This window comes from Amia ocellicauda, chromosome 21 (genome assembly GCF_036373705.1).
Source record: "Amia ocellicauda isolate fAmiCal2 chromosome 21, fAmiCal2.hap1, whole genome shotgun sequence".
Classification (NCBI taxonomy): Eukaryota; Metazoa; Chordata; class Actinopteri; order Amiiformes; family Amiidae; genus Amia; species Amia ocellicauda.
The window spans coordinates 12811389-12831662 of record NC_089870.1 but is presented as its reverse complement, the minus strand read 5'-3'; the positions used below and the strand labels follow the sequence as shown (position 1 = coordinate 12831662).

The 20274-nt window shown below is 39.5% G+C and overlaps 1 long non-coding RNA gene across 2 annotated transcripts in view; it reads left to right on the top strand.

The window, feature by feature from the left end:
* The window catches only part of LOC136716928 (uncharacterized), a 37771-nt gene that overhangs the window by 6813 nt on the left and 10684 nt on the right, over positions 1-20274 (top strand). The window contains exon 4 of one of the 2 annotated variants that reach the window (XR_010805168.1): positions 13441-13560. The exons of the other annotated variant lie outside the window; for it this stretch is intronic. This is a non-coding gene — a long non-coding RNA (uncharacterized LOC136716928). Of the gene's footprint in view, positions 1-13440; positions 13561-20274 lie in introns of those variants that run through there. 2 annotated transcript variants of the gene reach the window in all.

Below are 20274 nucleotides of genomic sequence, written 5' to 3'. Positions count from 1 at the left end.
TTATTATTTTTATTTTTATTTCTTGGCAGACACCCTTATCCAGGACAACATAAGTGCAAAAATACAGAGAAGTACAAGGCATCAATCATTACAAATTCAGCTTAGCTAAAACATAGCAATTCAAAATAATACATTTTACAAATTCCAATTCCAATTTACACAAGTACAGTAAGAGACTTCCTACATCCTGGACGGTGAAAGCTAAGTGCTGTCAAGGTGTAGGGTTACAAACTAGGGCTACGGGAAAGGGAGCAAGGAGTAAAACAATCAAGAACGTGAGGAGCATAATAAGCTGAAGTGCTATCTAGCAGGGATAGAGGACTAATATTACAAGTGCTGTCGGAAGAGATGCATCTTGAGTAAGTGCCGGAATGAGGTCAAGGACTCTGCTGTTTTGACTTCGGTGGGCAGGTCGTTCCACCACTTAGGGGCCAGGGATGAGAAGGAGCGGCTCTGGAGGAAGGGGAGTGGAGAGGAGGCAGAGTTAGCCTTCTGGCACTGGAGGAGCGTAGTGGTCTGGAGGGGATGTATGGAGAGACGAGTGACTGAAGGTAGCTTGGTGCAGTGTGGTCAAGACAGCGGTAGGTGAGGGTCAAAGTCTTGAACTGAATGCGTGCCGGAATCAGGAGCCAGTGGAGGGAGCGGAGAAGTGGAGTAGCGTGTGCGAATCATGGCAGAGAGAATACCAGACGAGCCGCAGAGTTCTGTATGAGCTGGAGCGGCAGGTAGTGGAAGCAGGCAGGTCGTCCAGGAAGGAGTTGCAGTAGTCCAGGCAGGAGAGGAGCAGTGACTGGATGAGTAGCTGAGTTGAGTAGTCGGTGAGGAAGGGACGGATCCGGCGTATGTTGCTCAGGAAGAATCTGCAGGTGCGTGTCAGCGTGGTGATGTGCTGGGAGAAGGAGAGCACAGGATCGAGGGTGACTCCTAGATTTTTAGCGGAAGAAGAAGGAGAGAGTGTGGTGGATTCCAAGGGGATCGAGATGGGGAGGTCAGCAGAAGGTGAGGAAGAGTGGGGGAAAAAGAGGAGATCTGATTTGGAGAGGTTGAGCTTGAGGTGGTGTGAGTGCATCCAGGCGGAAATGGCAGACACGCAGGAAGAGATGCGTGAGGGGATGAGAGGGTCAGAAGAGGGAAAAGATAGGAAGATCTGGGCATCATCAGCGTAGAAGTGGTAGGAGAAGCCATGGGAAGCGATGAGGGGGCCCAGGGAGTGAGTGTAGAGAGAGAACAGGAGCAGGCCCAGGACGGAGCCTTGGGGAACACCTGTGAGGAGATGTTGGGGGGTGGATGAGGAGCCTCGCCATGTCACTTGTTAGTACCGGTCTCTGAGGTAGGAGGAGAACCAGGTGAGAGCAGTCCCAGAGATCCCAAGGTCAGCGAGGCAGGAGAGGAGGATGGAGTGATCGACGGTGTCAAATGCTGCAGAGAGGTCAAGGAGGATGAGGACTGACGAGAGGGAGGCTGCCCGAGCGCGGCTGAGGGAGTCAGTGACAGCCAGGAGAGCCGTTTCAGTGGAGTGAGCTGTGCGGAAACCAGATTGCAGAGGATCAAGTCCGAGAGCTGTCTGAGAGCTCGAGAGTCTTGGAGAGGAAGGGAAGTAGGGATACAGGGCGGTAGTTCTGAGGATAGGTGGCATCAAGGGTTGGTTTCTTGAGCAGTGGGATGACAGTAGCTTGTTTAAATGCAGAGGGAAAACAGCCAGAGAGGAGTGAGGTGTTGAGGAGGGAGGAGATGAAGGGGAGAAGATCAGGAGCAGTCGCTTGGAAGAGGCGAGAAGGGAGAGGGTCCAGGTCACATGTTGTGGGTTTGTGATGTAGGAGGAGAGCAGAAACTTCAGCATCTGAGAGAGGTGAGAATGAAGAAAAGGAAGCTTGGTCGGTGGGAGGTTTCGGTGTGATGGGAGATGAGGGTGGAGTATTGAAGAGCCTGCGGATGTCTGCAATCTTGGAGGAGAAGAAGGAGGTGAAATCATCAGCAGTGAGAGATGAGGGAGGAGGAGGGGGACGGAGGAGAAGGTGGAGAAGAGTTTGCGAGGGTTGTTGATAGTGGATTCGAAGAGAGATTGGAAGTAAGACTTCTTGTCTGAGGTGAGGGAGAATGAGAATGTGGACAGTAGGGAGCGGTAGAGTTCGAGGGCGGCTGGGAGTTTGGTCCTTTTCCACTTTTGCTCGGCGGCACGCAGACTAGTTCGGGAGAACAGCAGAGAGCCAAGGCTGAGGAGGGGAGGGACGGCAGGACGAGACGTGAGAGGACAGAGAGAGTCAAAGGAGGAGGTGAGGGAGGAGAACAAAGAGGACGTAGCACAGTTGACAGATAGATTTGAAAAAAAATCAATGGAAGGCAAGAGAGTGAGGGCAGTGGAGGCAAGGGTGGAGGGGGAGACAGAGTGGAGATTTCAGCGGAAGGTGACAGAGGGAGTGGGTGGAGAGGGGGGGGAGGGAGGGAAGGGGAAGGGAAAGGGAGAAGGAAATGAACTGGTGGTCCGAGATGTCCATGGGTGTCACAGAGAGTGTGGAAGGGGAGCAGCCTCTTGAGAAGATGAGGTCTAGCTGGCGGCCAGCCCTGTGAGTGGGGGGAGATGGGGAGAGAGAGAAGTTAAAGGAGTGAAGGAGAGGAAGAAATCCGGCACAGTGGGAAGGGTTGGAGAGGTGGATGTTGAAGTCTCCCAGGAGGATGGTAGGTGAGGACAGCGAGGGGAGAGAGGAGAGAAGAAAGTCGAGTTCATCCAGGAAGGAGGTGAGTGGACCAGGTGGACGGTAGAGAACTAGAAGGAAGAGGTGAGAGGGAGAGGTGATTTCCACTGCATGGAATTCAAAGCTGTGGGTCGAGAGAGAGGAGAGAGGGGGGGGACAGAGAAGAGGAGAGAAGGGGAGAGCAGGAGCCCTGTTCCTCCTTCCCGCCCAGTGAGACGAGGGGAGTGGGACAGGACAAAGAGAGAGGATAAGGCAGCAGGGGTGGTAGAGTTGTCTGGGGAGATCCATGTCTCGGTGAGAGCGAGGAAATCCAGAGACTGGTGGGAGGCGAAGGCAGAGATGAAGTCGGCCTTGTTGGAAGCTGAGTGGCAGTTCCACAGGCCTCCAGAGAGTGGAGTGGAGGAGAGGGAGGAGGAGGGGGGAGAGGCAAAGAGATGAGGTTAGAGGGATTAGTGAAACAATGGCGCACTGCTGCACGCCGAGAAGAAGGACAGAGCCGGACAGGAATTGGAGAGATCGTCATGGTTGCCTGTTGTTGCTGTGCGGCGTCACCTCGCCACACAGCATACTGTATATATTAATTCTCTCAATATATACAGTACATTGTTCTATGACTACTGAACTTCCCATTTCACCCTTTAAGAATGAATTAATTAGATCCTTGTCAGATCCACACATTAGAGGATCATTCCATGTCACTGCTTTCTTAAATCTTGTGTGCCAAAGTCCACACCACAGTGTTAGGGGATTGATAAAGAACATCTAGACAGTAGAGATGGGAGCCAGCCGAATAAAATAAAATAAATATCCACTTTGTTCATGAAATTCATAACCTTGCAGATAAACTCAGCCCAAATGATTTAGAGCAATGCAAAACTAAAACAAGGCTAACATTCACTGGAGACCACTTATACTATACAGAGAAACCAACTCTGGGATCTGGCAGAGAAACATTTAAGGAATATGAGTTAGATTTTTTTATTTCCTTAAGGTTTAGTAGCTGAAGATCATATGACTTGGCTGGACACTACATAAGGCACAATCTTCTCTATTGATTTATATACAGTCTGGTTGCCTTAATTAGAACCAGCCTTTCTTCTTTGATTAGGTTTTGTCTGAGTGAAGAATTTCAGTATTTTCTATTGAAAATGGGGTGACTTTCAGACATGGTTTTATGAGGTGCACTATATTTCCAAATGTAATGTGACAAGCTTCCCTCTGATGGTAATGAATTGTCCCAGAAGTAATTTGTTTCATAGTTTTTTTTTTCCTTCTTCTTTAGTTTAAGCACATCATGGCCGACAGTATGGATAGTGGCACTTTGGACGACATTGTACTGTCAACTTTGATGGAATTTTATTGTGGGGTCCTGTACATCTACCACAAGGGCACTGAGAGTGTGACTAGGAATAGCACTGAAAAAATGTCCTGATAAGAATCCTTAGCGCACTGACTGAGCAAAGCTTTCATACAGAAGATATAAGCAGCTGATAATATTCAAAAACATTGTGGCCATCAGCAACTAGAACAAGTTTGCTGCACTAACATGTTTTGCTTCCTTGGTAAAAGCTAGTGATAGTCAATTTATTGATTCAATCGCCTTCAATTTGACTCTGCGGTTTCTTAACTCTCGCACCATCAATCTAATATTTTTGACAATTGTGCTTCTAGCAAGTGTGACCTCCTACAGAGTGCCTTTTGGGACATGCATAGTATTTCTTAATGCATGTTACCAGTGCAAATGTATATTAAGGAATTCAGTATATATTTGATCTATAATATGTAAATCTGTACAACTGTATGCAACATAGCAACACATTCTTAACTCATATAGTCTCTAACCAGTATGGCATTCTGGCAACAGATGTTTTACCATTGCTAAGGAGATAGCATACAGCTGGCCAGAGGGGTTGGAGGGCTTCAAAGTTATATGATTAAATATATATCATTAAAAAAACCCAAAAACTTCTATGTCCTTATTAGTATAAAGATGGTGTGTGCTGCTTTCCCTAATCACATTCTGGAGCTCTGCATGTAATGATTAATTAATTACAAAAATGTTCGCTGGCAGAGATGTCACTCATGACCTGCTCAGCTCGCTGCCTGAACTAATTATTATTATTTTTTAATTCTGTTTAGTTGACCTTTAAGGAGCCAGCATTTTCTGAAACACATTGTCAAAGAATGATTCACCATTTGTTTTACACTGCAAGCCATAAATACCCACAGCACAGCTTACACAGAGGATTTGGTATAGTTGGATCCGCTAACAACTTGACTCGACAGTTGTCGGACAAACCACATGGGGTTGTCCATGCAAGGCGAACTGAGAAACCCCTACCAGACTTCCACCTCCCTCACACCGCCAGGGGTTGGCCAGTTGTATTTTCTGGGAACCCATGGGTAAACCTAGCCAAGTTGGAATTGGAGACCATCTCAGTCTGGGCTACAAAACATATCCTGTACTGTGGGAGGAAGGCTTTATTGAACATCGCACACAGTAGCCCACTTGGGATGCAGTATTATCAGTGAGAGCTGCATAAATCCCCTATATGATACCTTTGCTCTCTCCATTTGCAGTTTAAAAAGCAGCAGATGGCCTGACATTGTACATTTCAGGGGCCTAGATTACGTACAGATTTCACATGCTAGCGTAAAGGTTGTTGCAGTAAGACAATATGATTACCACAGTGCAATCCTAATAAAAATCTGAGTAAATAAGATGAATGGGTCCCACAGCTGCGCGTTTTCGATCAGTGGTGCAGAACCCAAAGGTCAGAGTGTCTCCTGGTTAACAATCACTCTGAATCCCTGAAGTAATTAACTGAACTCATTATTTGCCTAATTCAACAAATTCCCCGAGCTCCTAAACAAGGGATGCATCTGAGGTATTCACAAAATAGAATGATTGCAGTTGTAGAGTTTTATAAGTCCAGAATTGTTGAGAAAAACAAAGAAATTGTGTGCTGTAGGCTGATGAAATTCCAATTGCCTGAATCTCTTTCCAATGATAAGTTATTTTCTCACAAGCAGTCCTGCAATTGTTTTTCTTCATTTTGCAAGACTAAAACTTGAATGTCTGTACTTCTTAACAAGAGTAGACTAGCAGAATTTTTGTATTGTATTTTGTAATAGTAACTTCGCAGGTGGTTAACAATAAAGAAGTGACAGATTACACTGCTACTGTGTTTCTGGTTAATGAGTTCAGCAGTCTGAGTCTGAGGCAATAGTTTAATAATTGATCCGAATGCAATACACTTGTTTGTAAGTTAATCGATCGCATTGGTATAGTGAAGAAAAGATAGAATGAAAGAAAACCTTTTAAAAAATGTACACCTCCAGCTAGCTTGCTTACAGATCAACTGGAAAGCAAACATCAAAATAAGGACATAATCATGATAATTTCCAATGGCGTCACATCTATTATAATCACAAGGTTGCTTTTATTACACAAAAGGATTGGAGTTGGTGACACAATTTACATATGTATTTATATCAAGCAAAATACTAGTGACGGAACTAAAATCAGATCCCCCCCCCAAAACAACCAATAAATTAAACATTAGGACAAGATTATAAACAATAACAGTGTTTCCCTTGATGAATGAAATTTACATCTAGCCTTGTCATTGCCAGTGGGGAGAGACTGAACTGCCTAACTGCACCTCAATAGACAATTTTCCAGACGGTGTTATCAGGTATGTAAATATAACAGGTTGAAAACAATGGCACTACGGTGAACGTTCACTGGCAGTAACAAGCCCCTGAAGGGTGATAATGAGCAACAGTGAAGGGATGCCCTGTTTAAATTGCAATCTGAGGAGCTTAATGGGTTGACAGTAAACCTGCTGAAGAGGAAAAGAAGAATACATTTCCATGCGACCAGTACCACCGGCAAAGAGATGATAAAATGCAACAAGGGTTGAACTATGAATTACCTGCCAGTGGCTTGTAAATTCTCCTAAAGAACAACATTTTATATATGAATATTTTATTAATATTCCTAATTGGTAGCTCTGGCCTTTGCTCTCCCCCGATTCTACTTTAAACCACACTGATAATGACTACAATACTAATTGAATTTGTTTGGTGTGTTCTATTTTCTGCCTTGGTCCTCAGCGGGTACTCATCTGACGGTGTGAGCGGTGGTCGGTCGTATACTGCATCAATCACTGCGTTTCTACAAGAGAACATTTTCAAAGACATTTGAATGTATTCAGAAAACAGAATCGGAAATCGTTTTTCTGTGGAGTCTATCACAACTAAAGTTCCTACATATTTGAACTTCATGAATATTGTTTGCAAAGAAAGTACAGCACACTGCATACCGAGCAATAGGCTAGATAGAAGGTCAAATTGTGCACAGGTGCAGTGCAATATCAGAATTTCAGAAAAGTGTGCTTACATGATACAAAAGATTGTTTACATGACCTTTGACATTAAAATGAATTTATAGAAAATTATTTTTTGAAATTATTCTTGTGCTGATGAAAAATCTGTGAGTGCTTTGTTGCTGATAGAAATAGTTTTGTGTATTTATTTTAAACCAACTTTGTGTGTGAAACATGGACAGACATACAGAACAGTAGAATACAGTATGTCTTCAACCATCAGTCCACCTAATGACATAAACTTTGAAATAGTCTGAACATTTCAAAAAAAGTTTACAGATATCAGTCTGTGAGTTTATAGAAAATCACAAATTTGGCCTGTATTCTTATTTCATTTTGGGTGATGGGATTACAAACTTTTTTTTTTTTACATTTTGACATGTCAATTAATCTGAATAATTTTGATAATGACATTCATGTGATTTATGTTTTATTTAGAGCCATCTTCAATGGATTTTGAAATAGGGGTTGGTGGGGGAGAATTTTTTGCATGCGCCTCTGGTCTTTACATGTTAATGTGGCAGGGGAGAATACTTTTGATTCCAAACTTTTCTGGGTTATAAACATCCACATCAATGAAGTATATTACTATCCTACTGCATTTATTCATTTTACTTCAGAACTCGGTTCACAGGGTGGCCAGATGGGGTTTATTTCTTATCAATTGCTGAAACATAAATCACGTAGGCATCTGAACTTTTTTGGGAAGGCAAATAATTCAATTCAAATCTTTTAAATGTTAAAAAGAATTTTATAACTTTTTCAAAAACCTATAAAACAAAAACTCAAACTCTGTGGGCAGGTGTTTGTTTTTTGTTGCTTGGAAACATGCTTTAAGGCCATTCTGAACACATAAGCATGTGCTTTTCATCTTAATACCTTGACAGACAGAAGGTGGTTTTATGTTTATTTAAGGTTTAATTTACAGATAAACATAATCTGAACCACTTATGCCCCGTGTATTTTCAGCTTCATTTCTGTTATTTAGTGACTATTGTGCTATAGTTGAGATCTCGGCAAGCGATGTGAACTGTGTGCTAAATCTGACATTGTTTAAGTCATCACAGGCCTCAGCAGTCAATATTAGATCCTGCAAATTAGAGTGAAATCCGTGTAAAGACACTAGGTTCAAAGATATTTGGAGAGCTAAAAATCCATACAAAGGATTATACCTTTTTTCCTGATCAATCTAGATTTAATAAATGAAACCTAGCTGGGGCTGTACACGGTAGGGCAAACAATAAATCAATTTCCCCAAATCAAAGTACAGCAAATTTAACAATAAATCTAGAAATTCCTGGGGCAAACCTACTATGTACACAATGGATAGGAAAATCATATTAATAATGCCAAAAGTCACATAAAAAATTAATTAAAGAAACAACACCACTATCCAATCTAACTTAGATTGTTTATGAAAACATCTATTTTTCCAAATCCTTTAATACTAAGAGGGAGGCCTGCGGTTCCACATTTCCTTCTAAGGAAGTTCTTGATGCTATTAAATCCACTCTCTCAACCAAAGCTTGTATATAAGGTTTCTGAATTTGGAAACAACAATTGTGTTTATTTTCTTTAATCAACAACTAATTTGCAATTTGACGAATCAACTCATCAGGAATTTGTAACTCAACTCACCACTGGAACCCACAAGCTAACACAGAATAGACAGAGAATGACTCCTGTGACCTCCACAAAGTGTAGTTACAGAAAAAGTGCTTCTTTTCACATTAGGAGTTCACAGTATAAACGGCAAAACTAAGGCATGTGAGATTAATTCAGTTCCTACTGCTTATACCTCAGGATCTCAGACACCCTACAAGCCAAAAGTGTTGCTTTTGCTTTTGCTTAGCATAGCAAGCATAGCAAAGCAGACTATGAAACTACCTCACACCCAGCAGCATTGTCCCTTGGGGAATTCCAGTTAGCAATGATGTTACAGGTTTGAATCATTGATGTCTTGAATATGAAGATGAAAACCAAGCCAGTAGGGTCCACTGAACATTTCATCCTTATGCTAAAAAAAATATTTGAACATTATCAATCTTCCATCAACTACTAAATCAACATCAATCAGTGTCCTTTAATAAAAACTAAAAAAGGTGTTGTACTGCTCTTGCAGGACACTATATTTGTTAAAATAAAAGTACTTGTATGCTTCAGATAATAATGCTGAATTCAATCAGAAACAACACAGTAGACGTGCAACCTGTCACTTCTTTATTGTTAACCACCTGCAAAGTTACTATTACACAATACAATACAGACATTCTGATAGTCTATTCTTGTTAATAAGTACAGACATTCAAGGTTTATAGTCTTGCAAAAAGAAGAAGAAACAAAATTGCAGGACTGCTTGTGGGGAAATAAGTGATCATTGGAAAGTGATTCAGGCAATTGGAATTTCATCAGCCTTCAGCTCACAGGAGTATCCTTCTTGTAAAAGTACTTGTATTCCTCATATAATTTCAGGTTATACTAAAGCACAAACGTCTTGCCCTGAAAAAGGTCATTTGCTGAATTGAACTTGTCATTCAGTTGTATACATTTCACCAGATATAGCACTTCAAATTAAACACAGCTTTTAAAATGTATTTCAGTAAAACTTACATGAAAACATGTATTGTGAGATAACCTTCCCCCAGATCACAGTGTTGCTATACACACAAGTGAAACTGTGTGCAGTTTCCAGACATGCAAGTTCAAAACACAAACTGTTTAAAAGAACTGTGTCACTGTCTCACACTGACTGACACATCCAGATAGGCAGCTGATTATGTCTGAAGGGTGAAACTATCACCATTAATTTAAGCCCTTTGCCCCCAACAAACATGGCAGCCATACATTGGACAAGGGGCAGGAAAGTTTGTACTGTGGTCACATTTGACTCTTAAGCCTGTCAAACTATAATCACACTTTAATATTAAAATGTGCTGACTGCCTTATCAGAAAACACCCTTCCACAATCCAATATGTATATAACAAGTTAGACCAAAGGAGGTAGTCTGAGGAATTATAATGGAAGATAAAAGCATTAGAGGATGTACTTAATTCATAATTTATGTTGATGTAGACTTAGGAAAAAACTAAACGGCAAGCCTTTGGCTAAGAAAGGCTCCCTCATCTTCTTGTCTGATTTGAGCATTACTGAAATTGCAGTATTACAGGAACTGTGAGCTCTTAAAACAAGCAAATCACCTGATGATACATATTTACTGATACTTAATAAAAGGAGAGATGAAATACAAATATACATTAATATTTCAACATACACTAACAACTTTACAACCAAATTACACAAGTGTATGTGTAATACTCATCCACAAGCAGAGCAACAAAACCAGTGTTAGCAATTGCAAAACTTAAATGTATGCAGAAACTTAACACCATTCACTTCCATTCATGTAAGAAAGTAAATGGTATTAAGAACAGGAGACCGGTTCAAGACAAGAGTTGATCATGCCATATCTTGCTAGCTTGGTTACTAATATCTTATCTAGAAGCTCACAGTTACTTAATGAAGTATTCCAGGGAATCACAATTTACAAATGGCTGAGCAGGGTGTTCAAGACACTCAACACACTCTTTGTGTATGTTGAGTTTTGTACTTGCACTCAGTTTTGAGTGTATTCAATTTTCACTTGTGTTGGTTTCTATTACAGTAAATGCTGGCAAGCAGTAATAGAACTGCCACCCAACTGTGTGAACTTCACAAAAGTAATAGGCAGTTCCAAGCATTGCGCAGTGCTGCTTCAGAGAAGAGACTACAGAATTGTTCCCTCTGAAATGTACTGCGCAGGTTCAGAAGCCTAGGATTGATTGACTTTAGCTGATCAATGTGTATTTACTTTAAAGCAATGTAAATACCTTAGAGTTAACTTGAAAAGCATTACAGGGGTTGTAATGCATCAGTCTAAGAACACGAAGCTGCAGGTACACAAAAAAATGGGGAGGATAAAAATGAGATTTTCAGAGTAAAACATTCTGCACCTGTACAGTTCACAACTACAGTGTTCAGCTTGAAATGGAAAAACAGTTTCTATTTTTCATAACTCGCACAACATTGAACAAGTCTGCAAAATAAATAAAGGTGCCTTTTTCAGATACTACAATTGCTATCAAACCTGTATATATATTTCAAAGCACTGAATATATACACTCACCTAAAGGATTATTAGGAACACCTGTTCAATTTCTCATTAATGCAATTATCTAACCAACCAATCACATGGCAGTTGCTTCAATGCATTTAGGGGTGTGGTCCTGGTCAAGACAATCTCCTGAACTCCAAACTGAATGTCTGAATGGGAAAGAAAGGTGATTTAAGCAATTTTGAGCGTGGCATGGTTGTTGGTGGCAGACGGGCCGGTCTGAGTATTTCACAATCTGCTCAGTTACTGGGATTTTCACGCACAACCATTTCTAGGGTTTACAAAGAATGGTGTGAAAAGGGAAAAACATCCAGTATGTGGCAGTCCTGTGGGCGAAAATGCCTGGTTGATGCTAGAGGTCAGAGGAGAATGGGCCGACTGATTCAAGCTGATAGAAGAGCAACTTTGACTGAAATAACCACTCGTTACAACCGAGGTATGCAGCAAAGCATTTGTGAAGCCACAACACGTACAACCTTGAGGCGGATGGGCTACAACAGCAGAAGACCCCACCGGGTACCACTCATCTCCACTACAAATAGGAAAAAGAGGCTACAATTTGCACAAGCTCACCAAAATTGGACAGTTGAAGACTGGAAAAATGTTGCCTGGTCTGATGAGTCTCGATTTCTGTTGAGACATTCAGATGGTAGAGTCAGAATTTGGCATAAACAGAATGAGAACATGGATCCATCATGCCTTGTTACCACTGTGCAGGCTGGTGGTGGTGGTGTAATGGTGTAGGGGATGTTTTCTTGGCACACTTTAGGCCCCTTAGTGCCAATTGAGCATCGTTTAAATGCCACGGCCTACCTGAGCATTGTTTCTGACCATGTCCATCCCTTTATGACCACCATGTACCCATCCTCTGATGGCTACTTCCAGCAGGATAATGCACCATGTCACAAAGGTCGAATCATTTCAAATTGGTTTCTTGAACATGACAATGAGTTCACTGTACTAAACTGGCCCCCACAGTCACCAGATCTCAACCCAATAGAGCATCTTTAGGATGTGGTGGAACGGGAGCTTCGTGCCCTGGATGTGCATCCCACAAATCTCCATCAACTGCAAGATGCTATCCTATCAATATGGGCCAACATTTCTAAAGAATGCTTTCAGCACCTTGTTGAATCAATGCCACGTAGAATTAAGGCAGTTCTGAAGGCGAAAGGGGGTCAAACACAGTATTAGTATGGTGTTCCTAATAATCCTTTAGGTGAGTGTATATATGCATTTAAAAAAAGCTAGCCTCTGATTACAATGATGTGTTTAGGAGCTGCTAGTCTGACCTCCAAAAGCTACAGTAAATTATTAATGACATAAAAACACACACACACACACACACTCAACTCTTTGAAACTCAAAGAACAAAAGCACAACAGTGTTAACATCCTTATCATAATATATTAATTTATTGGACTGTCCATGACTAACAGGCTTCAAATAGTGGAGTCATTTACAGCAGTTTTCTTTTTTTAATCATTAATTGACTCCAGCTATTCTGATTTAAACCCACTTGGTTAAATAAAGACCATGACATTTGTCCACCAGTAACGGAACACCCCAAATCAAATTTTCAAAAGCCATGCTTCAGAATGTAGAGTCTCTGCTTGGCTCTAGAACTGCTTGTTGGGCAGAACTGCTTTTAATGAATCCTAATTATGTACTGTTGGCTTCAGTCTTTCACTGGGAGTGTGTTAAGATTCAAAATCACCCCCTTGTTCCTTTATATGAGAACCAGAGCACTTTCAGACAACAGGGCTTTGGATTACAATGTGATGAAACTGTTTATTATTCATTCATTTGGGAAACAAAATGTGAAATGGTGAAGATGGGTCAGTATTTCTAGCAAACAAATATGGCAGATTTCTGAAAAATGTGTCGGTAATAGAAAATGATATGCCACTTATAAATGGGATTTTGAAAAATATCTGGAGAAAAGATTCCAGATGGAAGTGGTGGATGTGAATTTAACGACTGAATCTATATTCTGTTTGGAGAGAAGGAAAGAGACAAAAAAATACTTTAGTAGAGTAATATAGTATATAGTATTTATGTATTTCTTTAGTTTTACTGAAATATCAGAGAAAATCAATTAAGACTGAAAGTGAGTGAACAGGAAATCTATCAAAAGGGTGAAAGTTCATTCAAATAATTGTGCTCCACTTTATCACCACTTAACCCATTCATCTTTCCATACAGGTGGAGGCAACATACAGGATCCTGGGTCCAGTCTGAAAGTACAGTTTCTCAAAACTAAATATTAATAGTCACATTTTGATTTATATTTAGTAGAAAGTGGCTTCTGACAAACCGCCATAGTGTACAGGATTGTAATTTGCATCTCATGGGTAGGTCAAAGTTTGCATTTGGTCTAACCTTTTGATGTGTAATGTAGTAGCTATATTGTTGAACCAAAAAAACTAATATGAAGTAGGCAAATGTGCATACAATCATTGGAACAGAACCAAGAGAGCTCCCCTCAATTATAGATCGGTAGATTCTGTGTTGATTATGAAAATGTGCATTTCACTTATTATATGGCTTATTTGTTTAGTTATTTGCTCACATCCCACAAAAGCGCTGATGTTCAACCTACTAAGATACATTAGTTTATATTCAGATTAATGTGTCTGCAAAGGAGAACAGAGGCATCCAGCATGAAGCCTTTCCAATCCATTGGATTTTGTAATAACCTTTTTTTTTTAAGATTTTTTATTTATTTAACTAATTTCACATTCAAGTAGATAGCTAAGTTGCTGGTTGTGTAAAACGTGTTGAGTATAGACTTGTGACTCTTGTTGAGTGTTCTCAGTTTTGTTTACTGTTATAATGTCCAGCAACATTTAACTTAAATGCGCCTGCCCTAAGGAGAGACACAAAGGGAAAGATAGTGAATAGAGAACTGACACGTTTTGCACTTTCATGGGGTACATATTGCCTGCTGCACTCGTTTCAAGGCTTAAAGGGAAAGGAGAACACTTTTGAGTCAACAGCACACCCTACAATGTTGCCCTGACTTTGATTGATTCAATTGATGCCTTTCAGTCACCAAGGTTGCTGCATAGGTAGAGGGCAAGAGTCACAAGGCTGATGCGTATGAGATTGTTACAGTGAAATAGTCACTAATCCTGGTAGAGCATTCAAGACCTGTGTCAGGAACCAGTCTGTGGCTCTGCTGGTGGAGATGGCATAGAGCATTGTATGTTAGTCTTTGTAAAACCATGTAGGTTGGATAACATTGAAGACATCTGCTCCAATCAGGGTATATGGCAGCAAATGCATTCAAAGCTTAAAATTGGAAAACATCTTTCAATTTGCAAAAATGGCAATTGTGGTACAGGTGTGTCAGATGATTGTGCATGGGGCTGTGAGTTCCTGATGGCTTACGCTGATGTATACTATTTTACACTTTGCATACAGTTATTGAGAGAGAAACTACCACTATGCTGCTCATTTTGTATTTCTCTAGCTAAAGCAAACACATTCGGTCGATATTTCACTGTCTATTGAATGCTGTTTGTTGTTATATATTCACAGCACTTTAACTCAGAATATAGTCCCCATTGAGGTAAATCTAATAAAATATTAAGTATTAGGTTCCATCTTAGCCAAGGAATTTGGAAATTTCTGTTTCACTCAGGCAGTCAACTGTTACTTTTCGTTCTTGTGTAGCTCCAGTTTTATTTCATTATCTTCCTCATTATCTTAATTGTGTTGTGGACATAGCAAACTGCTATGTGTGCCTACAATGTTCCATCAATTCATAGTCATGCCTGAGTCATGCTTCAGTCATATGTTTCTGTGTTTTCTTAATTCTACAATACAACCTTATTCGGTGAGCCCTAAATTATCTACAATGTATGTTAATGTGTATGCCCGTAATGGAGCATTATGTACACAAGCATGTACAAAGTGCAAAACTGCAAATGTATTTAGTTTTTAATAAATTAACTTTTCTGTTTAAATTGTTAATCTAATTAAGGCACACCAGTCATCCATTTCACTATTATATATCTGTTTTTTTGTTTTCAGTCTGCTATAGTGTTAGGAGGAAAAACTTACTCCTGCTAGTAGATATTTCATACCTTAGCTTCTGAACACAAGTTTAAATTTACATAGCCACTGAATAAAGATATACTACTTATGGAAATATAGCAATTTATCTACATAACATTTTATGCAAACATAATGTGCAGGTATTTTTTCCTTGATGAACAAGGACTCAATATATAGGTCTTTCATTATCCTCTGTCCAATCTCTTAAACATAGTTAGGCAAATATGACAGCCACTGTTGTTATGATATCTTGGATTCCACCACACAAATCCTTGGAGATCAAAATCTCTGATCTATTTCAGGAAGAGTAATGTCTAATTTAAAAAAGGCACATAATTTATGCCCAGCTGATTCGAAATAGCATGTTTCCAATATAGAACAAAAACTACATACTCAATTTGTTTGAATAAATCAGCCTTCACAGATGCTGACTATCTAAGGACAAGGGTTAATTTATCTATTCCTTCAGGGCAGGAAGGATGACTAATTTTCATTACATATCAGACTTACAGAGTAAATATTAGCTTCATTCTGAGCACATGTTCCTTAAAGGTCCCTTTGCAAAATTAAACATGAACAAATATATATTAATATAGTTTGCACTTTTAACTATTATATTTTAGTCCTTTGATTTCCTTTGACCTATGGGAAAACTGTGTATGTCTTGTATTAAAAAACACCAGAAAAACAAACAAACAAACACACCCATAAATGATCACATTAGCAATGCTTCAAAGCTTTCAGTCAGATTTTACTTTGTATCTTTCGTCTGCTTCTGAATTTAGTTAAACTAATACATTTATTCAATCAATGAATCTGCACAATACTGTAGATATACAAGTGACTAAAAGTTACATGGTACAAAAGCAATGTACTGTAGAGTGGTTTTTGTTTAGAAAACATTTACTCAGTGAGGCAAAATACAATCCCTGACACAGAAACAATAGTACATGTACTGAAGGATTAAAATCCACTTGAATGGCACAGTTAACTATGAATTGAACAACAGATGCTTGTGACCGAATCTTTCATAATGGAGATTGCGAAGCAGAAATGTGCTGGTAATAAAAATATGCGGCTTGCCTTTTGCTCAATAAATTGGACTTGTTTTTCCATCTTCCCAGACATTGTAAATTGAGCCATGACACAGTCTGGCAACACAGGTAGGTCATTTCACTGTGCCAAATGTATAATACAGAAATTTGAATCAATCAATGAATGTCTGTTGTAGGGAAGTATGTAAATGCATTTGGTAAAGTAAGTTACATATTTGCATTTGTACTCACTTTTGTTAGTGAAGGCATCACAACTGCATTTGCATTAGCAAAAAACACAATTTCAAATGTATGTTGCATTTACTTCGAAATGTTTTTGACCCCAATTCTGCTAATCTCTGCCAGTCCATTCAACTCACTCAGACTCTATCTTCTATGTGTTTATAAAGTACTGATGAATGGAAGTGAATACAATCTTAATCTTTACTTTTCTGATGCATTTCAACCCAATCTGGAGGGTACCACAACACGTCTGGCAGAAAACAATCAGAGATGCAGGGAGGTAGGGGGTGGTGAGGGTCAGAGGCATGTTTTTAAAATTGAATGTATGCAGAAATCAGATGAGTATGACAGAAGCCTAGTAAACCTAGAAAGAATAAGGACCTGGACCAGCTGATAAAATCCTGTTTTCTGATTTGGTTCGAGTGAGGACCTGGATGGAAAACCGAGCAGAGTAGCTTGTAAAGAAAGGGGAAAACTTGTAGGTTTATATATATGCCAGGGATATTCTTAGAGTAGGAGTAAGAGGGGATAAGAATACTATACCAGGTAGAGTGGGTGGTGGAATCAAGGACATAGAAATACCAAGAAAAGAAGAGTGGGCAGAAGGAAACAAAACACCCTTAAAAAAGAAGACTTGCTCCTTTGCTTTGTTTGTGCTTGGATCTGCATTATTCAACCTATGCAATGTAAAACAAAAAGTTGTTTGAAAACTGAAAAGGCAATGCACTCTCTTTATACCTCTGACAACTCAAGTGAACTGGGTACACTGGCCTCATTGTATTGTTCTCAGGGGAGCCAGATTGTTCCATTTATGAAATAACTGGCAGGAAGAACAAGTAAAAGAACATTGAAAGCAAGTCTGGACGAACCTAAGCACATCTGTAATAACCAAGCATGACAGATGTTTGAAAGGATGCAACACAACCAGTCTCAATAATCGAGTGAGAGTGCAATTGACAATCCCCAGGTCAACTCCTGGTCGCAAAAATGCAATTGACCAAGCAGTGTTCAAGTCCAGTAACTCCAAACCACATCCAAAGCAGTCAAAAGAGTCAGACTTTCCTTAAAGGACTATCACAGTTCAAATATATACAGTATATATGGTTTTATATATCTGTGCTTTTTCTGTTGCTTTCAATTCTATTATATTGGTAACTTTTGACACCAATTTTGTACACCCACGGAAATTGTGGCAGCTATCAAACTTCAAAAAGATTACTGTTTTAAAGATGTGTTGTTTCTGCACTTCCTGAGTGTGGAAAAAACTACAAGAGCACTGGGTTTATCTTCCCTCAGGCAACTTGGATAAAACTTATATTGCTGCCTAAACATCATCATCTTGTGACCTTGTGACTTTTAGCGCAGATGCAAAAATGGTCAGATTAGATCTCCTTTAAATTTCCTTTAATAATAATACTGTCAAATAGTGTGTTCATATCTTCACCGATATGATCAGCACTATGTCAAATGGCAAATCACAGAAACCTTACCTATATACACCTAGCAACACAAGTCTTTAAAGTATTTCCACCAGAAATAAAGTAAGAGGAGTCATTAGTGCACAAGCTATCAATTATTCTCAAGGATCCATATCAAACCAGATTAGTGTCAATACTCATGCATTTCCTTGATTTTTTTATTCTCTCTTTACTTAAGCTCAGTTTGAATGTCATGCGGGCAGTGTATTGATTGTTAGCGAGGCACAGAGAGCAGTCTGGATATAGCATGAGCTTGAACAGCAATTCACTTACTACACCTTCCTATGCTTCATTGACAGTAATGTTGGTGTCTTTTTTGCTTTCAGGGTCCGGCACCATGTACAGATAGAATACATCTGTCAAAGACTTTGTTTAAGGCAAACAATACAGAATTCCCTTGAGAATACTAGCTTCCAAAGCATGCAAACATGTTTGTCTCTGGGGTTTATTTTGGATATTTGGTTTCCACTTGCTCATATGCTTATTCTCCTTTTGTGTAACTGTGCTTCGTTATGCTCTTGTCTACTTATACATTGTTAGATCTCCTGTGGTTTTGCTTTGGCAAATAACTAGGACTGCACTTGTTACCTCTTTGAACTAGGATGTATGCTTTGTATTTTATACCAATTGTTCTTCTGCTCTTTTGTACTGCTGTGTAAACTGTAGGTCTGACAATATACAAATCATTATTAATATAATTGCAGCAAATACAATTCACTGTTGACATTCTACCTTGGTTCCATTTACTTAATTGTTGGGAAGAGTGAATGATGAGTGAGAATATTTTCTTCCAATGTGTATCATACAGGGTATTTGTAACTGTGCATCGAATTAAGATGAAATTCACAGGTTCCACCGATGGGGGTATTGAGCAATATTGCACAAAGGTATTAAAGGTTATTAAATCCATGAACACTTCACTGCAGGCTTGGAATTTTAACTAAGGAGATTATCACCCACACTCTTCACTAATGCTTTATTTATTTATTTATTTATTTATTTATTTATTTAATGTGTGCAAATAATAATGATAATATTACTACTAATAATAGTATTCATGTTTTGGAATCTGTTCTTCCTGCTATTATGCAAATAGCATAAATTATAAAATAAGATGTTCATATTTAGTTTCTTTTAAGCTTACTGTATATATATAGATGTTCACCAGAGCAAACTTACTAAATCCCATAATAAAACGCTATTATGCTAACACCTGCTTTTCTTTAAGTATCTCCAATCTTGAATCTCGTATATTTTCTAATGTGGGTTTTAAAAAGTTACACCTACGTCGAAGTGAACACAGTCAGTCAAATCCCTGTAACCACGGTAACTCGTAACCCGTTTGCTGCCCATCTCATTGTGTATGCATTGGGAAAGGGAATGTTAAACTGGCAGCAGACATCAAGGAGGTTTTCTCTGTTGAAATTTGTATCTTTCAGCCATATCATATAGGATTTCTATACAGATCACCTATGTATATGATATATTTAAGATAGAGGTATTCTACAAGAGATTGGGGTTTGTATTCATGAAGTGATGTCTGTTGAAGTTGAGTGCACCCTTCACATTTTTAAAGAAAAGCAAACTCTTCAAAAGGAAATATGTAAACCTGCTGGGACTTGGAAATGAGCATCTTGACAGACTAATGTGCCGCTGTACAACTTCATTAGCTTATTATTCAATTTTGTTTTTTCTTTAAACCCGATTCTTCCCTGATCTACAAGTGGCATTACTCCCAAGGAAATGCATTTCTCCCCCCCCTGTCTGTGTGCAGAAGTGGTTCGGAGGGTGAACTGATAATCATGGTTTCAAATCCCAGGTGATACCCTTCTGTCACACACTTGAGCTCGGCACTTCACCCAGATTGCCACAGTAAAACCCCAGCTGTGTAAATGGGTAAGTTGCTTAGTCTAAAAGTGTCAACAAATGAAATTTAATTATAATAATTTTCTGAACACTCAAATCTCATTTCCAGACCCACTCTTGTTATTCATTCCTCAAGAGAAGAGTGAATACTGCTGTCGCTTGGTGTGTAATGTTGATGCAGATACACAGTTCATAAAACAAGCCTACAATGGCTGGGTTTACAGGCACTTGAAAATTACCTCTGCAGTCGTAGCTTTGTGGTGGTGTCTGCCCCATCACAAACATTCCTCAAAATAAGCCAAACACATTTCCCTCATATGGCCTTTCTATAACGGCAGGGCCAATTGCTCTCCTTG